Source organism: Phaethon aethereus (genome assembly GCF_964289735.1).
Source record: "Phaethon aethereus genome assembly, chromosome: W".
NCBI classification, from domain to species: domain Eukaryota; kingdom Metazoa; phylum Chordata; class Aves; order Phaethontiformes; family Phaethontidae; genus Phaethon; species Phaethon aethereus.
In genome coordinates, this window is record NC_138581.1 from 38,471,414 (window position 1) to 38,491,572 (window position 20,159).

Below are 20,159 nucleotides of genomic sequence, written 5' to 3' on the forward strand. Positions count from 1 at the left end.
CTGGCAGGCCTCATTGAGAGGGCTTTAAACTAGATTTGGAGGGGGGAGGGGATAAAACCAGGCTCACTAGAGTTGAACCTAGGGGTAGCGTGCCAGAGTTGAAATCGATAGCCCAGCTCAGGTGCATCTACACCAATGCACGCAGCATGGGCACCAAACAGGAGGAGCTGGAAGCCATTGTGCAGCGGGACAGCTATGATGTAGTTGCCATCACAGAAACATGGTGGGATGCTTCTCATGACTGGAGTGCTGCAATGCATGGCTATAAGCTCTTCCAAAGGGATAGGCAGGGAAGGAGAGGTGGTGGGGTGGCTCTGTATGTTAGGGAGTGTTTTGATTGCATAGAAATCGAAGATTGTGAAGACCAAGTAGAGTGCTTGTGGGTAAGGATGAGGGGGAAGGCCAACAAGGCAGATATCCTGCTGGGAGTCTGTTACAGACCACCCATCCAGGACGAAGAGACAGATGAGACATTCTATAAGCGACTGGCAGAAGTCTCGCATTCGCTGGCCCTTGTTCTTCTGGGGGACTTCAACCTACCGGACATCTGTTGGAAGTATAACATGGCAGAGAGGAAACAGTCTAGGAGGTTCCTGGAGTGTGTGGAGGATAACTTCCTGACACAGCTGGTGAGTGAGCCCACCAGGGGAGGTGCGTTGCTGGACCTGCTGTTTACAAACAGAGAAGGACTGGTGGGAGATGTGGTGGTCGGAGGCCGTCTTGGGCTTAGCGACCATGACATGATAGAATTCTCAGTTGTGAGGGAAGTAAGGAGAGGGGTCAGCAAAACTGCTACCATGGACTTCCAGAGGGCGGACTTTGGCCTGTTCAGGTCACTGGTTGAGAGAGTCCCTTGGGAGGCAGTCCTGAAGGACAAAGGGGTCCAGGAAGGCTGGACAGCCTTCAAGAAGGAAATCTTAAAGGCGCAGGAGCAGATGGTCCCCATGTGCCGTAAGAAGAGCTGGTGGGGAAGGCGACCGGCCTGGCTGAACAGGGAGATTTTGCTGGGACTCAGGGAAAAGAGGAGAGTTTATCACCTCTGGAAGAAAGGGAAGGCAACTCAAGAAGAGTACAAGGATCTCGTTAGGTCAAGCAGGGACAAAATTAGAAAGGCAAAAGCCCAGCTAGAGCTCAGTCTGGCCACAGTCGTAAAGGATAATAAAAAATGTTTTTACAAATATATTAACAATAAAAAGAGAGGCAAGGAGAATCTCCATCCCCTACTGGATATGGCGGGGAACATTGTCTCCAAGGACGAGGACAAGGCTTAGGTACTTAATGCCTTCTTTGCCTCAGTCTTTAATAGCCAGTCCAGGTATCCACAGGGTATTCAGCCCCCTGAGCTGGAAGATGGGGATGGAGAGCACAATAACCTGCCCATAATCCAGGAGGAAGCAGTCAAGGACATGCTATACCACCTGGACACCCACAAGTCTATGGGGCCTGATGGGATCCACCCGAGAGTACTGAGGGAGCTGGCGGAGGAGCTTGCCAAGCCCCTCTCCATCATTTATCAGCAGTCGTGGTTAACAGGGGAGGTCCCAGAAGACTGGAGGCTTGCCAATGTGACGCCCGTCTACAAGAAAGGCCGGAAGGAGGATCCTGGGAACTACAGGCCTGTCAGCCTGACCTCTGTACCGGGGAAGATTATGGAGCGGTTCATTTTGAGAGTGCTCACTGGGCATGTGCAGGATAACCAAGGGATCAGGCCCAGCCAGCATGGGTTCATGAAAGGCAGGTCCTGCTTGACCAGCCTGATCTCCTTCTATGACCAGGTGACCCGCCTAGTGGATGAGGGAAAGGCTGTGGATGTTGTCTACCTGGACTTTAGTAAAGCCTTTGACAGCGTCTCCCACAGCATTCTCCTGGAGAAACTGGTGGCTCGTGGCTTAGACAGGTGTACTCTTCGCTGGGTGAGGAACTGGCTGGATGGCCGAGCCCAGAGAGTTGTGGTGAATGGCGTTAAATCTGGCTGGCGGCCAGTCGCAAGCGGTGTTCCCCAGGGCTCGGTTCTGGGGCCAGTCTTGTTCAATATCTTTATAGATGATCTGGATGAGGGAATCGAGTGCTCCCTCAGTAAGTTTGCAGATGACACCAAGTTGGGTGGGAGTGTTGATCTGCTGGAGGGTAGGAGGGCTCTGCAGAGGGATCTGGACAGGCTGGATCGATGGGCAGAGGTCAACTGTCTGATGTTTAATAAGGCCAAGAGCAGGGTCCTGCGCTTCGGCCACAACAACCCCATGCAACGCTACAGGCTTGGGGAGGAGTGGCTAGAGAGCAGCCCGGTGGAAAGGGACCTGGGGGTACTGGTTGACAGCCGGATGAACATGAGCCGGCAGTGTGCCCAGGTGGCCAAGAAGGCCAACAGCATCCTGGCCTGTATCAGAAATAGTGTGGCCAGCAGGAGTAGGGAAGTGATTGTGTCCCTGTACTCGGCACTGGTGAGGCCGCACCTTGAATACTGTGTTCACTTTTGGGCCCCTCACTACAAGAAGGATGTTGAGGTGCTGGAGCGTGTCCAGAGAAGGGCAACGAAGCTGGTGAGGTGTCTGGAGCACAAGTCTTATGAGGAGCGGCTGAGGGAACTGGGGTTGTTTAGTCTGGAGAAGAGGAGACTGAGGGGAGACCTCATTGCTCTCTACAACTACCTGAAAGGGGGTTGTGGCGACGAGGGTGTTGGTCTCTTCTCCCAAGTAACTAGTGATAGGACAAGAGGAAATGGCCTCAAGTTGCGCCAGGGGAGGTTTAGGTTTGATATTAGGAAAAATTTCTTCACTGAGAGGGTGGTCAGGCATTGGTAACAGGCTGCCCAGGGAGGTGGTGGGGTCGCCATCTCTGGAAGTGTTCAAAAAACGTGTGGATGTGGCGCTTCAGGACATGGTTTAGGGGACATGGTGGTGCTGGATTAATGGTTGGACTTGATGATCTTGAAGGTCCTTTCCAACCTAGTGATTCTGTGATTCTGTGATATGTTGGATGAGAGTACTGTGTCTGAGTGGATGGAGGTAATTATCTTCATAGCAGCCTGTATGGTGCTGTGTTTCAGATTTGTGACTTAGTGTCGATAACACACCAATGTTTTAGCTGTTGCTGAACAGTGCTTGCACAGCGTCAAGGCTGACGCTGTTTCTCACTCAGCCCCTGGCAGTCAGTAGGCTGGGGGTGGGCAATAGGCTGGGAGGGACACAGCCTGGACAGCTGACCCCAGGTGACCAAAGAGGCATTCCATACCATACCATACCATACCATACCATACCATACCATACCATACCATACCATACCATACCATACCATACCATACCATACCATACCATACCATACCATACCATACCATATAGCATCATTCTCAGCAATAAAAACTGGGGGTTAGTCTTTACAAAGTAGCTGTTGCTCAGAGGCTGGCTGGGCATCAGTCTGCTTGTGGGAGGTGGTGAGTGATTCCCTTTGCATCACTTGGGTTTTTTTTCCTTTTTCCCCTTCGCTTATTAAGCTGTCTTTATCTGGACCCACAAGTTTATCTTGCTATTGCTCTTCCGATTCTCTCCCCCATCCCATTGGGGACAGGGACTGAGTGAGCAAGTGGCTGTTGTGTGCCTATTTGCTGGTAGGGTCAACCACCGCAGTGTTTTTTGGCACACAATGTGGCTTGAGGGGTTCGAGGTAAAACCAAATTTAATCAGAATGTGCTAAATTGCATTTATAGTCATTACACCTGTTTAGCTGTTACTTGGCAGATTGTAACTTGCTGTTGCTGGTCATGATGTTGACTTGTTGGTTCTCAGTACTGGTTTATTTGTTCCCTCACCTACTCCATAGCACGCTCCTTCTCTTGCTGTACATCAAACTCCAGAGCTTGTTAATGGCTGTTTTCCACATTTGCTGTTTGATAAGAGCATTGGCCTTGAGCCTAATCTGCTATTTGGGCCCTGCATCGCTGCCATCCCAGTACTCCAGGAATAATCTTGTGGAGACAATTAACAATTACACCTTTCACCTCTTCTCCTTGGGGACCCATTTTGTGGAGGAAACAAAGAATGGCACCTCCCCTTTCTTATCCTCTAGGGTAGATGTTTTCTGCCTTGTTCCAATGGACCCTCAGTTTCTTGAACGTCCTTGTGTAACCAGAATGCTGGTATTGGTGTGCGCCATGAATCTGATTTTGGCTTTTCATAAGCGTGCTCATTTTGGCTGAGATAGATAGAGATAATTTTCTTCATAGTAGCTAGTACGGAGCTATCACAGAATCACAGTATCATTAAAGTTGGAAAAGACCTTTAAGATCATCAAGTCCAACCATCAACCCAACACCACCATGCCCACTAAACCATGTCCTGAAGTGCCACGTCTACACGTTTCTTGAATACTTCCAGTGATGGTGACTCCACCACCTCCCTGGGCAGCCTATTCCAATGTTTGACCACTCTCTCAGTAAATAACTTTTTCCTAATATCTAGTCTAAACATCCCCTGGCGTAACTTGAGGCCATTTCCTCTTGTCCTATCACTAGTTACTTGGGAGAAGAGACCAACACCCTCGTCGCCACAACCCCCTTTCAGGTAGTTGTAGAGAGCAATGAGGTCTCCCCTCAGCCTCCTCTTCTCCAGACTAAACAACCCCAGTTCCCTCAGCCGCTCCTCATAAGACTTGTGCTCCAGACCCCTCACCAGCTTCGTTGCCCTTCTCTGGACATGCTTGAGCACCTCAGCATCCTTCTTGTAGTGAGGGGCCCAAAACTGAACACAGTATTTGAGGTGCAGCCTCACCAGTGCTGAGTACAAGGGCACAATCACTTCCCTACTCCTCCTATTGAAACAAGGATCTAAACTAGTGTAGTTTTGTAGTTTTAGTTTTTGTACAACTAGTGTAATTTTGCAATGCCAGCATTATGTAAATGTAGTAGATAAGCAAGGAGGCGGTGATTTCTTAGAAAATGTGTGAATATTCACGTCTTTAAGGTATATAAAGGATGAAGTTTTGTTTCAGTGCACGCATGTTAGGAGGAGATATCCCCCATGCGTCCAGTGCTGTAATAAACATACCTGCTTTATAACTCATTTTGAGTTGTGAAGTTTGTTTCCACACGTCAGAATGTTGCAGAGACAGCCTTGATGCTGTGTGAGCACTGCTCAGCAGTAGCCAAAACACTGGTGTGTTATCAAGAGCTTTCTAGCTACCAATACAAAGCACAGAACTATGAGGGCTGCTATGGGGAAAATTAACTCTATCTCAGCCAGACCCAATACAACTGATGCTATATGGAGTAAGTGGGTCACACTGATAATGCAATGGACTCAAATGGGAAATCCCAACCACCCAGGAATTCTGGAAGTGATCATGGACTGGCCACAGGGCGAAACTTTGGAGTGTTGCCAGAGGAGGTGACTCGTGCTGAAGAGGCTACACTGTATAATAAACTACCAGAAAATGTAAAACAATATGCCCTGTTTATAGATGGATCCTGTTGTATTGTGGGAAACATCAAAGGTGGAAAGCTGCTGTGTGGAGTCCTACACAATAAGTTGCAGAAACTGCTGAAGGACAGGGTGGATCGAGTCTTTTTGCAGAGATGAAAGCCATCCAGCTGGCTTTCGATATTGCTGAACGAGAAAAATGGCCAATGCTCTATCTCTATACTGACTCATGGATGGTGGCAAATGCTTTGTGGGGGTGGCTACAGCAATGGAAGCAGAGCAACTGGCAGCGCAGAGGCAAGCCCATCTGGGCTGCTGAATTATGGCAAGATATTGCTGTCCGATTAGAGAATGTGGTCATAAAAGTACGTCACGTAGATGCTCACATACCCAAGAGTCATGCCACTGAAGAACATCGAAACAATGAGCAGGTGGACCTGGCTGCCAAGATTCAAGTGGCTCAGGTGGATCTGGATTTGGAACATTCTCCTCCATTATTCCGGTTCCAGGGAATGATGAGGGAAGAAACAGGAAGAGATAGCAGATCAATACCTGGCTCCAAGCCCGGTGTCACTAGAAGAATTTTGGGTTTTTTAATCATGGGTCAGTGTGACGGTGAGAGACTTCACTGTGAGGTTCAAATTAGACTTCACTTGTAAGGCTCTAATTAACAATTTATTTGAACTTCACTTACAGGTCTAATAACAATATATTTGAACTTCACTCACAGGTCCAATACGCCACTGTTGCAGGTTTTTATGAATACAATGGAGGAATGCACTATTGCAATTCTAAACCACAGGCGTGCTAGATATTAATACCTTGAAAAGAGTGCACTAATCACAATCTTAAAGCACACCAAATACCATACGTATGTTTCTTAATCACTTACCCTCTCTCAGGTAAGGCCTCTCAATCCCTGGGAAGTTACCTTGTACAGCGTCCTGGACAAGGGGGGAGAGAATGTCCTACAGGCCAGCTGTACTGTTGGAAAGACTGCCCCCCTTTCTGCCCAAACCTTATGGTTTTTATCTCCTGATTTGATGGGTGGGGGCAGGACTCGTCTGAGTGGATAATTTTGTTTAGTCTGGTGGTGTGATGGCCCATTAGTCTACATTGACACAAAGTTACTGAATAGTGGTGGAATGGTGCTCAGGGCATTTGTTAAGGGATTACTGAAGGTGCCACTCAGGCCTCAGTTCTTACCATGGTGCAGTGTTCAGGCAAACCCCGGGGCTGAGCCGTTTTTGCAGCTCCCCCCAAGTCATCTTCTGCATAGCTGTTAAGGTGAGATGAAGCTGAGTCGATTCACAACTCCCTGCATCTTGCCTTTGTGCTCTGAAACCGGTCTAGCCGGGTGATCCCTTACAGTTGGACATCCCTTACAGTCAGTTTACATGACACCAGGCCTACGGGCAACAAATAGGGTACACCTGTCTCAAAAGGGGAAAAGGATCTTTGCGCAGGAGTTAGCAGGGCTCATTGAAAGAGATTTAAATTAGGTTTGAAGGGGAAAAGGGGTAAAAACAGGCTCGCAAGAAAGAAGCTTGGGGTGGCATGCCGATGTTTGAGGGACGGTGTGCTAGCGAGGTCCTTTGGTCTGCCATCTCAGTGGAGGTAGGGGATGAAGATCCACACGCAGCAAAGACGCAAGGGTCATTGATGTGTTAGAAACCACAGAAGCACCTGAGAACAGTCATACAGGAATTAGGGCTTCTCCCCCCAAAAAGGTGTCGGGATCAGAAGCCCAACTGAAGTGCATTTACACCAATGCACACAGGCAACAAACAGGAGGAGCTGGAAGATATTGTGCAGCTGGAAAACTACGATGTAGTTGCAGTCATGGTGGGGTGACTCACACAACTGGAATGCTCCAAGGGATGGCTATAAGCTCTTCAGAAGGGATAGGCAAGGAAGGAGAGGTGGTGGGGTAGCCCTGTATGTTAGTGTAACCAAGGTGATGGGGGAATCAAACGATAATTAGAAAATAGGATAGTAATAAAAGACGTAACTATAGGAATAGGTTACGCATCAGTGTTATACACCAGCAGTGCTGCTTGAGGACTCACCTGACCCTTCCCATCTTGATTTAATTATCAAGGAATTAAGTGTAACATTGTGATCATGGTATTATGTTCTGTTCTAATAACAAGTAGTTAGAAAGAAGGAACACCTTGGTCAGTTCTATGGTCCGGTGGGTAAGTGATTATTCATTCTATAGTCCTGTCTTAAAACAAAGGACTGTGGGGTGAATGATTGCATATTGGGCCGATAGCCCGTGAAAGCCTATTGAGTGTTGCCAAGTTTAAGTGAACTTTGTGGGAAAGGTAATTCCGGCAGGGGGAGATCGCGACCACCAACTCAGAGACCACCCACTCAAGAAACCCTCTGACTCAAAAGATTGAGGAAGTAAAATCCTAAGAAATTATAGTGAGCATGCGTGATCATTTACATGGTAGGCGAGGAATACTTAACCAATCATTGTATGGATACTTGATGAATATGTATTAATCTTGTAATCATAGACCTATAAATGTTTGACTTTTGAACTGATTGAGCGAACACGATTTAGGAGGAGCTATCCCCCGTGTTCCCGGCGCCGTGAATAAAGAATGCCTGCCTTTTAACACTACATTGGTGTTACGAGGTTTATTCCCGATTTCGGTGACATTAGGGAGTGTTTTGACTGTCTAGAGCTTGATGATGGTGATGAAAAGGTTGAGTGTTTATGGGTAAGAATCAGGGGGAAGGCCAACAAGGCAGATATGGTGGGAGTCTGTTATAGAGCACCCAACCAGGATGAAGAGGCAGATGAAATATTCTATAGGCAGCTAGGAGAAGTCTCATGACCGCTAGCCCTTGTTCTCATGGGGGACTGCAATTTACCAGATGTCTGATGGAAATACAATCCAGCAGAGAGGAAACAGTCTAGGAGGTTCCTGGAATGTGTGGAAGATAACTTCCTGACACAGTTGGTAAGCGAGCCTACCAGGGAAGGCACCCTGCAGAACCTGCTGTTTGCGAACAGAGAAGGACTTGTGGGTGATGTGGTGGCTGGAGGCCATCTTGGGCACAGTGATCATGAAATGATAGAGTTTTTGATTCTTGGAGAAGTAAGGAGGGAGGTCAGCAGAACTACTACCATGGACTTCTGGAAGGCAGACTTTGGCCTGTTTAGGGAGGGGCGTGGTTGACAGAGTCCCTTGTGAGGCAGTCCTGAAGGGCAAAGGAGTCCAGGAAGGCTGGACATTCTTCAAGAAGGAAATCTTAAAGGCACAGGAGCAGGCCATCCCCATAAGCCAAAAGATGAGCTGATGGGCAAGAAGACTGGCCTGGATGAACAGAGAGCTTTGGCTGGAACTTAGGGAAAAAAAAAAAAAGAGTTGGTGACCTTTGGAAGACGGGTCAGGCAACTCAGGAGGACTACAAGAATGTTATGAGGATATGCAGGGAGAAAATTAGAAGGGTGTTGTGGTTTAACCCCAGTCATCAACTAAGCACCACACAGCTGCTCGCTCACTTCCCCCTGGTGGGATGGGGGAGAGAATCAGAAGGGTAAAAGTGAGAAAACTCATGTGTTGCGATAAAGACAGTTTAATAGGTAAAGCAAAAGCTGTGCACACAAGCAAAGCAAAACAAGGTATTCATTCACTCCTTCCTGTTGGCAGGCAAGTGTTCAGACATCTCCAGGAAAGCAGGGCTCCATCACATGTAACTGTTACTTGGGAAGAAAAACACCGTAACTCTGAACGTTCCCCCTTTCCTCCTTCTTCCCCCAGCTTTATATACTGAGCATGATGTCATATGGTATGGAATATCCCTTTGGTCAGTTGGGGTCAGTTGTCCTGGCTGTGTCCCCTCCCAACTTCTTGTGTACCCCCAGCCTACTTGCTGGCGGAGTGGTGTGAGAAGCCGAAAAGGCCTTGATGCTGTGTAAGCACTGCTCAGCAATAATAAAACATCCCTGTATTATCAACACTGTTTTCAGCACAGATCCAAATCATAGCCTCATACTAGTTACCCTAAAGAAAATTAACTCCATCCCAGCCAAAACCAGTATATTCTCCACCCCTTATTCCATGCCATTTATGCCATGCTCAGGTACTACACTATCCAATGCAACTTCATTAAGCACCACCCCTCTTCCCATCTTTTGCTATAATACACAGATATCATTCCCTTAGTCTATGAATCACCCCTATAAAATGTCTGTAAAATGTTCACAAATGTCCATGAAATGTCCATTGAGTTCATTTAGTCCATGACTTTGGGCTCCATCCCTTATGGTGGTCACTCAGGACAGGAGAGGTGGTGTGTTGCATGGAGTTACCGGGCAACAAAGCCAGCTCAGGTCAGGTCACTGCTGCACTTGCACTGCTTCTTGTAAGGCTTGTCCTCCATTCGTTCAGGTGGTTCCTGCTATAGTAGTTCCTATAACATGCAACTCAAATCATGGGTTAGAACAATTTAAAAGTATTTCCATTACAATCTCCACCCCTGTCCCCTTTGGACCGGACGATCGGGTTTAACATTGCAATGAACTCCTCCCCTTGCCCCTGCTCCGGCTTGGACTTATCCACAGACTGCAGTCCCTTAGGGGTGTACCTGCTCCACATGGAGCCTTATCTATGAGCCACAGTCTCATCAGGGGTATACCTGCTGTGGCATAGACTTATCCACAGCCACAGTTGCTTCAAGGTGCACCTGTTCCAAAATGGCCTTCTCCGTGAGCCACAATGCCTTCAGAGATATACCTGCTCCTGCGTGGCCTTACCCACAGCCACAGTCCCTTCAGAAGTAAACCTGCTCCAAGATGACCTTACCCATGGCTCCATTCCCTCCAGGAATGTACGTCCTCTGTCGAGGGCTTATCCATGGCCACACACTTTGAGGTGCTCCAGCACGACCTCATGCACAACCACTGATGCTTCAAGGCGTACCTGCTGCAACGTGGATTTATCCACAGCCACAGACGCTTCAAGATGTACCTTCTCCAGTGTGGACTTCTCCTTGTGCCACAATCCCTTTAGAGGTAAACCTGCTGCGGCACAGACATAACCATGGCCACAAATGCTTTGAGATATACCTGCTCTGGCACGGGCTTATCCACAGCCACAGATGCTTTGTCGTGTCCTGCTCCTGCGTGGACTCATCCACAGGTCACAGTCCCTTCAACTTGAGTTCACACTGGAGTTCCAGCCTGTCCAGTAGAGCAGCACAGAAACAGCACCGATGCCCTGGCCATTCACTGCCACTGAAACAATTATTGTGTCTGTTCCCAGTAAAATTGATATAGTTAATTTTCTTAATGAAAATGCCTTTCCATGAATGGCAACATAGACGTGAAGGATATGTTTTTTTATGATCCTAATACTGGAGACAGATAGGGACACATTTGCTTTCACCTGGCAGGGACTCCAATATATATTTACTGGCTTACCACAGGGTTTTAAACATAGCCCTACCATTGCTCATGCCACACTGGCTAAAGAGGTAGAAACATTAAAATTACCACAAGAGGTTACTGTGGTGCAGTATATAGATGATATCTTAATAGGTGGACATTCAGCAGAACCTGTGAAACAGGCTATGGGCATTATCATAACAAACCCACAGTCAGTTGGGGTAGAGGTACTGGAAGAAAAGAAACAAGGACCAGCCAGGAAGTAACTTTTTTGGGAGTCGGATCGATAGGTGGGAGGAAAACAGTTCCCGCTGAGGTGCTACAAGAAATCCAAGTTACCCATCCCTGAGAATAAAAAGGAGCTGTGTCCTGTGCTAGGGACTTTACTATTTTGGAGGGCACATTTGCCATGGTTTATTATAATAGCATGACCACTCTATAACTTACTAAAGAAAAATGCAGTCTGGGAATGGATTCCACAACATGAAGAGGCCCTGGAGCTTCTAAAGGTAAATGTGAATGTGTATCAATCATTGGGACCCATCCACCCTATGCGGCCCCTCTCACTACATATCCAGATAGGAGAGAAGGGACTATGGCAACAAGGGCTTACCGGTTCCAAGGAACTCCCTATTACTTTTGACTCCAAATCATGGCAGAATGCTCAGTACAATTACTTGACTTCTGAAAAGGTGCTATTAGCAGCTTATGAAGGGCTAGTAGCAACTGAAACTTTGACTCAGGGAAGAAGCATAAAATTACATGTGCCAACACCTATTCTTAAGCCTATTCTCTGTGGTAAACCACTACCTTTATGTGTAGCGTATAAGATCACTGTACAAAGGTGGGCACTGTATATCTACCATTGTGTAACCGCAGATGGCCTGAATAAGGAGAATAAAGTTACTGAGGTAGTGGAATATATAGGAATGCCTACTGAACACACAGACCCTCCATGCTCTCCTATCCAGGATGCTCCTGAATTCAATCCCCATCAACCAGTTGGTGTCTGGTTTACTGATGGGAGTGCTCACAAAATACAAGGTAAATGTCAAGGAACGGCCGCCTCTGTATCTGTAGATGATGAATTTGCAATAAGTGAATGAGTAGAAGGTTCTGCTCAATTAGCAGAGCTCTATGCCATATTATTAGCTCTTAGAAATGGCACACGGACCATATACACTGTATATGCTGTATGGGCTGGTGCTATACAATGGCTAGGAAATTGGGCAAAACACAGTTGGCAGACAGGGAATTGAGATGTATGGGGAAGAAAATATTGGGAAGAGAAATACCGTATCACCAACTCCCATCCTATTGCTATAGGGCATGTAGCCGCACACCAGAAAAATACTACTCGGGTAGCCAAATGGAACAATATGTTGGACCACCTAGCCAGTATAAATGTAGCAGGATTTTCCTCTACCTTGAGTATTGAATGGTTAGATAAATGGCTGCATGAATGATTGGGACAAACTGGTGCATGTGACCTATATCAGCATGCAGCAAGACAAGGCCGGCCAATTTCTAAACAACAAGCAGTTCAACTAGTGACCACTTGTGGATTTTGTAATGATACGAGGGATTATCTTGTCAAAAGTCAACAACAAGCAAACCTTAGGGAAGGGCAAGTCCTTTGGGGTACTTGGCAAGTTGACCATATTGGACCTATGACACATACCTCTGAAGGATGGAAATTCATTATAACTGCAGTTGAAATAGTAAGTGATTTGGGTAATGTTTACCCTACCACACACTGCATCTGGATTGGCAACTGTAGCAGGATTAAACCAATGGTTTGCTGTGCATCCAAAGCCACAAGAGATACAGTCAGTGGGTCACATTTTAAAAATAAAATATTACAGGAATGGTGTCTTATGCATGGAGTTAAGAGGACTTTCCACTTAGCCTATTACTCTGATGAGTAATGGTATAGTAGAAAGATGGAACAGGTTGCTTAACAGCTCAAATGGTGAAATGGTAATGCTAATTAGGGAAGAAACTTATGGGAAGCCATATGAGCACTGAACTTGCAGCAGACTCTTACTGGCAGTCCACTATATAGAGGTTTTGAACAATCCCCTGTTCTGCACCAACACCAGCAGGATGCTTTGAACACCTCGGTGTGGCATTCAGGAGATCGTGTGAGAATTCAACACCCATCACTCAGAACACGCTGGGTCGCTTTGCAGCGACACCTTACAAGAAGCAGTGCAAGCGCAGCAGTGACCTGACCTGAGATGGCTTTGGTGCCCAGTAACGCCATGCAAGACACCACCTCTCCTGTCCTGAGTGACCACTATAAGAGATGGTGCCTGCGGGAGAAGGATGGACTTCACAACTCTATGAGAGTTATATTCTGAAGCCGTTTATTGTCTTGTCTGACTCCAATATATATCATAATTTTCGCTTAGTCACCGCGCACACACATGATTGGTTACAGCTTGTTACACACATTATTGCAATTGGCTATATACAAAATATCACGCGCTGTCCACGCGCCTCACACAGTCAGGATTTGCTGCCTGCAGGTGTTCCTGCACTCCTTTGCTTCCTCTTAGTTGTTTACCACAGCTCCTTCTCCTCAAGGCCGAGCCGTGCAGATATCCAGCTGTTTACCATCTTCTCAATGCCACAGCTCCTTCTCCTTAAGGTCGAGCCGTGCAGATCAACGCCACAGCTCCTTCTCCTTAAGGTCGAGCCCTTGCAGGGTGATCCCAACATCTCCCCCTTTTTGTTTATCTATAAACAAAACCTGATGGAACATTTGCAACCCGAGGACTGTGAGGAAGATGGACCCTCTGTACATTCTTGTATCATCCTGCACCGCGAACTCAGCCCAGCAGTCGGTAGGTGCCAGCTTTACGTGGGCGTCCCCACGGAGGCAACGGTGGCCTTGCCGTACACCGGCCCACTGCCCTTCGGGAAAACCCCGTATTTATACATTTGCCGAGGAACGAGTTTCGACACACATGGCCAGCGAGTGTCGGAACATGCTTCGGTTGCCACCTTTTAACACAGGGAACCTATGGCGCATGCGCCCACTGGCCAGACGTGCTGCACGCGCCACAGCCATCCCGTCTATTGGTTCGTAGGCTTTGTTCACACGGCATCTTACCATAATCCAGCAGTCACATACCAACTATGCTTAAGTCAATAGCAGAATGTTACAAGGCAAACAATTCTAGCTGTACTACTCCTAGCAATGGAAACTACTCCTAGTGATGGAAAAAGTGCCTGCACAAAGCTATGAAAACCAATATTATATCTTACCAAAGGATTTGTAGTTATAGAGCGGTTTGCCCTAAAAGCTTTCCATGTTCCTCTAATGATACCGCTAATTTCAGTCTGATTAATTATCTGCAAATTAGGAACTAGGACGCCCATGGTACAGTCCCCTGACCAGTTCCCGGGCAGCTGTTTCCCAGCCAATTGATCTCCACACAGCCACCATAACCCTTCTGGTAGATTGAAAAGGGATTGCCTGGGGAGGAAAGAGACAGACAGAAGGTGTCCTGTCCTGTTTGATTTGCTAATGTTACCCATACATTTTCTTTTGGCTGAGGTGGCATCCAGATTGCGATGGCACCTGATAGTGTCAAGATGTGTCCGACAATGACGATGGTGACTGTTTCGCCCATAGTTTTACCCATTTTGCGGGTACACAACGAGTTCCAGAATGTGTAATGACACAAGCATAAACTCATCCCCAGGTTAGCAGTTGAAAAGGTCATTCCCACATATTCTTTTCCAAATTTTTAACTTTTACTTGCACATTTTGTGTTAACTCAAACAGACTTCCTGTCATTCCTTTTACATGTTTTATTATGGGAGGTACTGTTTCTCCTTCTGCTAGATGCAAATAATTTAACACATATAAGACTTTATTCAAACATTCTTGGGGTGGTGTGGTAGCCTCTCCCCCTTTTTGTTTTTGCAATAAACCCTTCAGGGAATGATTCATTCGTTCAACAATAGCTTGTCCAGTTGGGGAATGCGGTATTCCAGTAACATGCGTCACTCCCCATTGAGCAAAAAATGGTTGGGTTGACTGGGCTACATAACAAGGACCATTATCGGTTTTAATTTGTAGGGGTATACCATGGGCTGCAAATGCAGCTTACAAATGCTTTTGTACATGCCTACTAGTTTCTCCTGTTTGCGCAGTGGCCCAAACTACTGCAGAATAGCAATCAATTGAAACATGAACATATTTAAATCTTCCAAAGTCTTGATAACAGATTCAACAATGGTGTCATTTCTACATTTGTTATTCCACAAATATTACGAATCCAATTCAAATCTCTCCTTTGCTGCTTCTTAGTTGTTTATCACAGCTCCTTCTCCTCAAGGCCGAGCCGTGCAGATATCCAGCTGTTTACCATCTTCTCAATGCCACAGCTCCTTCTCCTTAAGGTCTGAGCCGTGCAGATCAATGCCACAGCTCCTTCTCCTTAAGGTCGAGCCCTTGCAGGGTGATCCCAACAGGGGCCCAAAGTAATGAACTAAATGAACTCATGGACATTTCATGGACATTTGCAAACATTTGTGGAGATTTCACAGACATTTTATGGGGATGTTCTATAGACCAAGGGGATGATAATCTGTGTATTATATCAAAGGATGGGAAGGGGGGTGGTGGTCAATGAGGTTGTATTGGATACTGTGGTACCTGAGCATGACATAAATGGTATGGAATAAGGGGTGGATACTGTCCTGGTTTCAGCTGGGCTAGAGTTAATTTTCTTCATAGAAGCTATAGTGTGAGACTATGTTTTGGATTTGGGATGAGAAAATGTTGATAACGTGCTGATGTTTTGAGCTGTTGCTAAGCAGTCAAGGACTATCCAGTTTCTCGTGCTGGCCTGCCAACAAGAAGGCTGGGGGTGCATGGGAAGGTGGGAGGGGACACAGCCAGGACAGCTGACCCAAACTGACCAAATGGATGTTCCATACTATATGACGTCATGCTCTGTATATAAATTTGGGACAAAGAAGAAGGAAGGGGTGGAGGGACATTTGGAATTATGGCGCCTGACTTCCCAAGAAACCATTACACATGATGGAGCTCTGCTTCCCTGGAGATGGCTGAACACCTGCCTGCCCATGGGGAGTGGTGAATGGATTCCTTGTTTTGCTCTGCTTGCATGCGTGGCTTTTGCTTTACCTATTAAACTGTCTTTATCTCAAACCATGAGTTTTCTCACTTTTACTCTTCTGATTCTCTCCCCCATCCCACCATGGGGGAGTGAGCGAGTGGCTGCGTGGTGCTTAGTTGCTGGCTGGGGTTAAACCACTCTCACCTGGGGTACTGCATCCAGCTCTGGAGCCCTCAGCACAGGAAAGACATGGACCTCTTGGAGAGGGTCCAGAGGAGGGCCACAGAAATGATCAGAGGGATGGAACACCTCTCCTATGAAGACAGGATAAGAGAGTTGGGGTTATTCAGCCTGGAGAAGAGAAGGATCTGGAGAGACCTTATTGTAGCCTTCCAGTACTTAAAGGGGGCTTATAAGAAAGATGGGGACAGACATTTTAGCAGGACCTGTAGCGATAGGACAAGGGGTAATGGTTTTAAACTAAAAGAGGGTAGATGTGGACTAGATCTAAGGAAGAAATTTTTTACAATGAGGGTGGTGAAACACTGGAACAAGTTGCCCAGAGAGGTGGTAGATGCCCCATCCCCGGAAACATTCCAGGTCAGGTTGGATGGGGCTCTGAGCAACCTGGTCCAGTTGAAGATGTCCCTGCTCATTGCAGGGGGGTTGGTCTAGTGACCTTTAAAGGTCCCTCCCAGCCCAAACGATTCTATGATTCTATGATTCTGTAATCAGTGGTTAAGTCTCACTGGAAAATCCACACAGCTAGAGATCTTTGAACAGGGTTGGGAGCTCCTGGATTGAGCACTGGAATCTTGAATTCTGTGGACTTGGAGACCATTAATAATACTGTGTCTAGGCTAGGCCATTTAAGCAAACAAGCTATAATTGGTCAGATTATGGATATAGTAAATGGGATGGACACAGCTACTAAAACCCTGATGATTAGTCTTAACCCATGGAAAAAGCTCCCAACAGATTTTGAAGCACATGTATACTGGTGTTCACAGTTTTGTTTTTAACACCGGCAGTGGCATTGCATGTGTTATTATGCAAACCTTTGCTATAAATGGATATGAACAAGAAACCAAAAGGGTCCGTAGTTGAAATCCTGCTGTGTTAGGGGCCCTATTATTGGATCAGTGCCAGAATTGTAAATCCCGGTTCCTCAAAACTGTATACTTGGAGTAGGAAGTTAAAGTAACCTGTTAAGTGGATCCACCTATTACCACACAGTGAATAAGAAAATTAAAGAAGAAATCATTTACCAATACACCCCACCTCCCATCATTGTAGCTAATAGAATATGGGAAGCAAATGGATGGATAACCAAGGCAATCTAATCAATACTCGTGGATGTGAATAATGGGGAAACTGTGAATGGTACTGCCCTGAAAGTTTAGTAATACAAGACCCATGTTCCAGTAATATATCTTCAGGTACCTGTTATTTAGACTCAGTGTATGACAATAGCAGAGTTGTACTTAAGGGAAAACCAGGTTGTATATGTGTGGTGTCACTTTGTGATGTCCTATGGGATGACGGGAACAAAATGATTGTTCCTGCCTGGGAATGCTGATGCAACGTTACAGCACTAGAAAACTGTGGACAACTTTATAGAAACCATAAAGCAATCCTCACATCAATACTGGTGGAATTCTGGCCTACAACTTGGTCTGTACCCTTAGGACTGTCACCGAAATCGGGAATAAACCTCGTAACACCAATGTAGTGTTAAAAGGCAGGCATTCTTTATTCACGGCGCCGGGAACACGGGGGATAGCTCCTCCTAAATCGTGTTCGCTCAATCAGTTCAAAAATCAAACATTTATAGGCAAGATTAATACATATTCATCAAGTGTCCATACAATGATTGGTTAAGTATTCCTCGCCTAGCATGTAAATGACCACGCATGCTCACTATAATTTCTTGGGATTTTACTTCCTTAATCTTTTGAGTCGGAGGGTTTCTTGAGTGGGTGGTCTCTGAGTCGGTGGTCACGATCTCCCCCTGCCGGAATTACCTTTCCCTCTAAGTTCATTTAAACTTGGCAACACTAAATAGATCTTCATGGGCTATCGGTCCAATATGCAATCATTCACCCCACAGTCCTTTCTTTTAAGACAAGACTATAGAATGAATAATTACCCACCCACTGGACCGTAGAACTGACCAAGGTGTTCCTTCTTTCTAGCTACTTGTTATTAGAACAAAACATAATACCATGATCACAATGTTGCACTTAACTCCTTGATAATTAAATCAAGATGGGAAGGGTTAGGTGGGTTCTCGAGCAGCATTGCTGGTGCATAATGTTCTTATAGTTACAACTTGCTACAAATTCACAAACCTATTTTCTAACCCTATTTTATTTTAATTCCCTACCACCTCGGTTACAGGACCAATATGCGCCACAGTATACTCTCAAATTGAAGAACTGGAATCCTTAATCACCAGCTATGAAAAAGCTGTTACATACCAAAAAGAAGTGACTTCCTATCAAACACGATACTGTCTGGATTGTCAGAATCGTAACAGAAATTGAACAAACTGCTGGACATCACTGGTACGACATTTTTATGGGATACGCACCATCTGCAACTGGCATATTGCATCTTATGTTACACCCTATTGTTGTCCCAAATATCATTTCTTCCACCCGGTGTGCAGAGAGCCGAAAAACACACAGAACCGAGATATTTGTTTTTATTCCAAATCTGCGCAGAGTTGGGTGCTAGGTAGTAGGTCCACAAAGCTAGTATGCCTCAATTAACACACAGAAAATATTTATACACTTTGAGCAACAGTTATCAGTATTTTTTTTAAAGTTGGCTCCATTACACTTGTTCCCATTGGTTCTCACCAGCCTCAACTCCATTTAAAGTCACAGCGTCCTTCTTTTTTCCAGGCATGCTCAGTGAGGAAGGGGCTTTTGTGAGGAGGGGGCTTTCCCCGCCCAGGGGCAGGTTTCTATTATGCATATTATATGTTAACTGGATGTTAATTAGGATAGTTCACTCAAGGCTGAGTAGCTGTGTTCCTTTTGTGTTTATCTTGTTCCTTCCCTCAAGGTTGCACCTTGTTAACTGCTCTCAGAGACTAAACTGTATAAAGCTTCCCCCAGCTTCATTCCTTGCATGCCTTCAACACTATGATCATTGTATTATTGTGTTCTATTTTATTAGCTTTATTATTAGTATGCTTGTATATCTGTGTTTATCACTTATCGAACCGTGTTGAAAGCATGTACCAGCAATTGTTACCTGATTACAATGTGTGAAGCCAGACTTCATTGCTCAAAAGTTTCCTATACCCTCACGCCCGGTGAGGCAAGAGGAGTTGTTACCGAAAAAGTCGGCAAGAAAACCCTCTAACACTTAGTTTGAAGTTTTAGAAGGCAGGCATTCTTTATTGCAGTGCTGGATGCACGGGGGTTCGCTCCACCTAATGTGCATCCCTGAAACAAAAGTTCATCCTTTATATACCTTAAAGACATGAATATTCACACATTTTCTGAGAAATCTCCGCCTCCCTGCCTATCTACTACATTTACATAATGCTGGCGTTGCAAAACTACACTATGCATGCGCGGGGGTCTCGGGTGGTTGTTTGGGGAGTTAGCCCCCTCCTCCTTTTTTCCTTTTATGGTCACGGGTCTCTTGAGGATAATTTCTTCTCCTTGGATGTTTGCCCCTTCTGTTGTCCAGCCAAGTGATTCCTTCTTATCATCCTTGTTTGAGCATTCCTGCTAGGATGTTTCTATTCTCAAGGTTAAGATATCTTCTCTGTACTCATTAATTTCTCAGTCCTTGCTCTTAACTCTTCTTTGTTTTGATTTCATGAGGCCTCTTGGTTCTACACGCACGCATTTCTTGTGATTAACTATTTACACATAGCTGAAATGTTAGCCTTGAGGTAAGTATAGCCTAAGGACTATGAGAGTAGGTTGTTAAACATAATCACACAGTTATTAGGCTAAAGAAATCTGTACAAAAGTTAACTAATCATGTAACCAATAACCCTCCAGAAAGTACATAAATGTATCAGAGTAACAGTACCTCTACTCGCTGAGGCAATGGGTTTGCTAGATGTTTGGTCTCTACCAAGGGGTGGAGCATGACTGTTCACTGAGCTCGTGCTTAGATTTTGGCTAACCCAGATCATGTGAAGGCCTGATGTATGCTGGGAGCAGTGCCATTAGGAGAGCAGGACTTAGGCAGGACAGGTGGCCAGAAAGAGCTAAA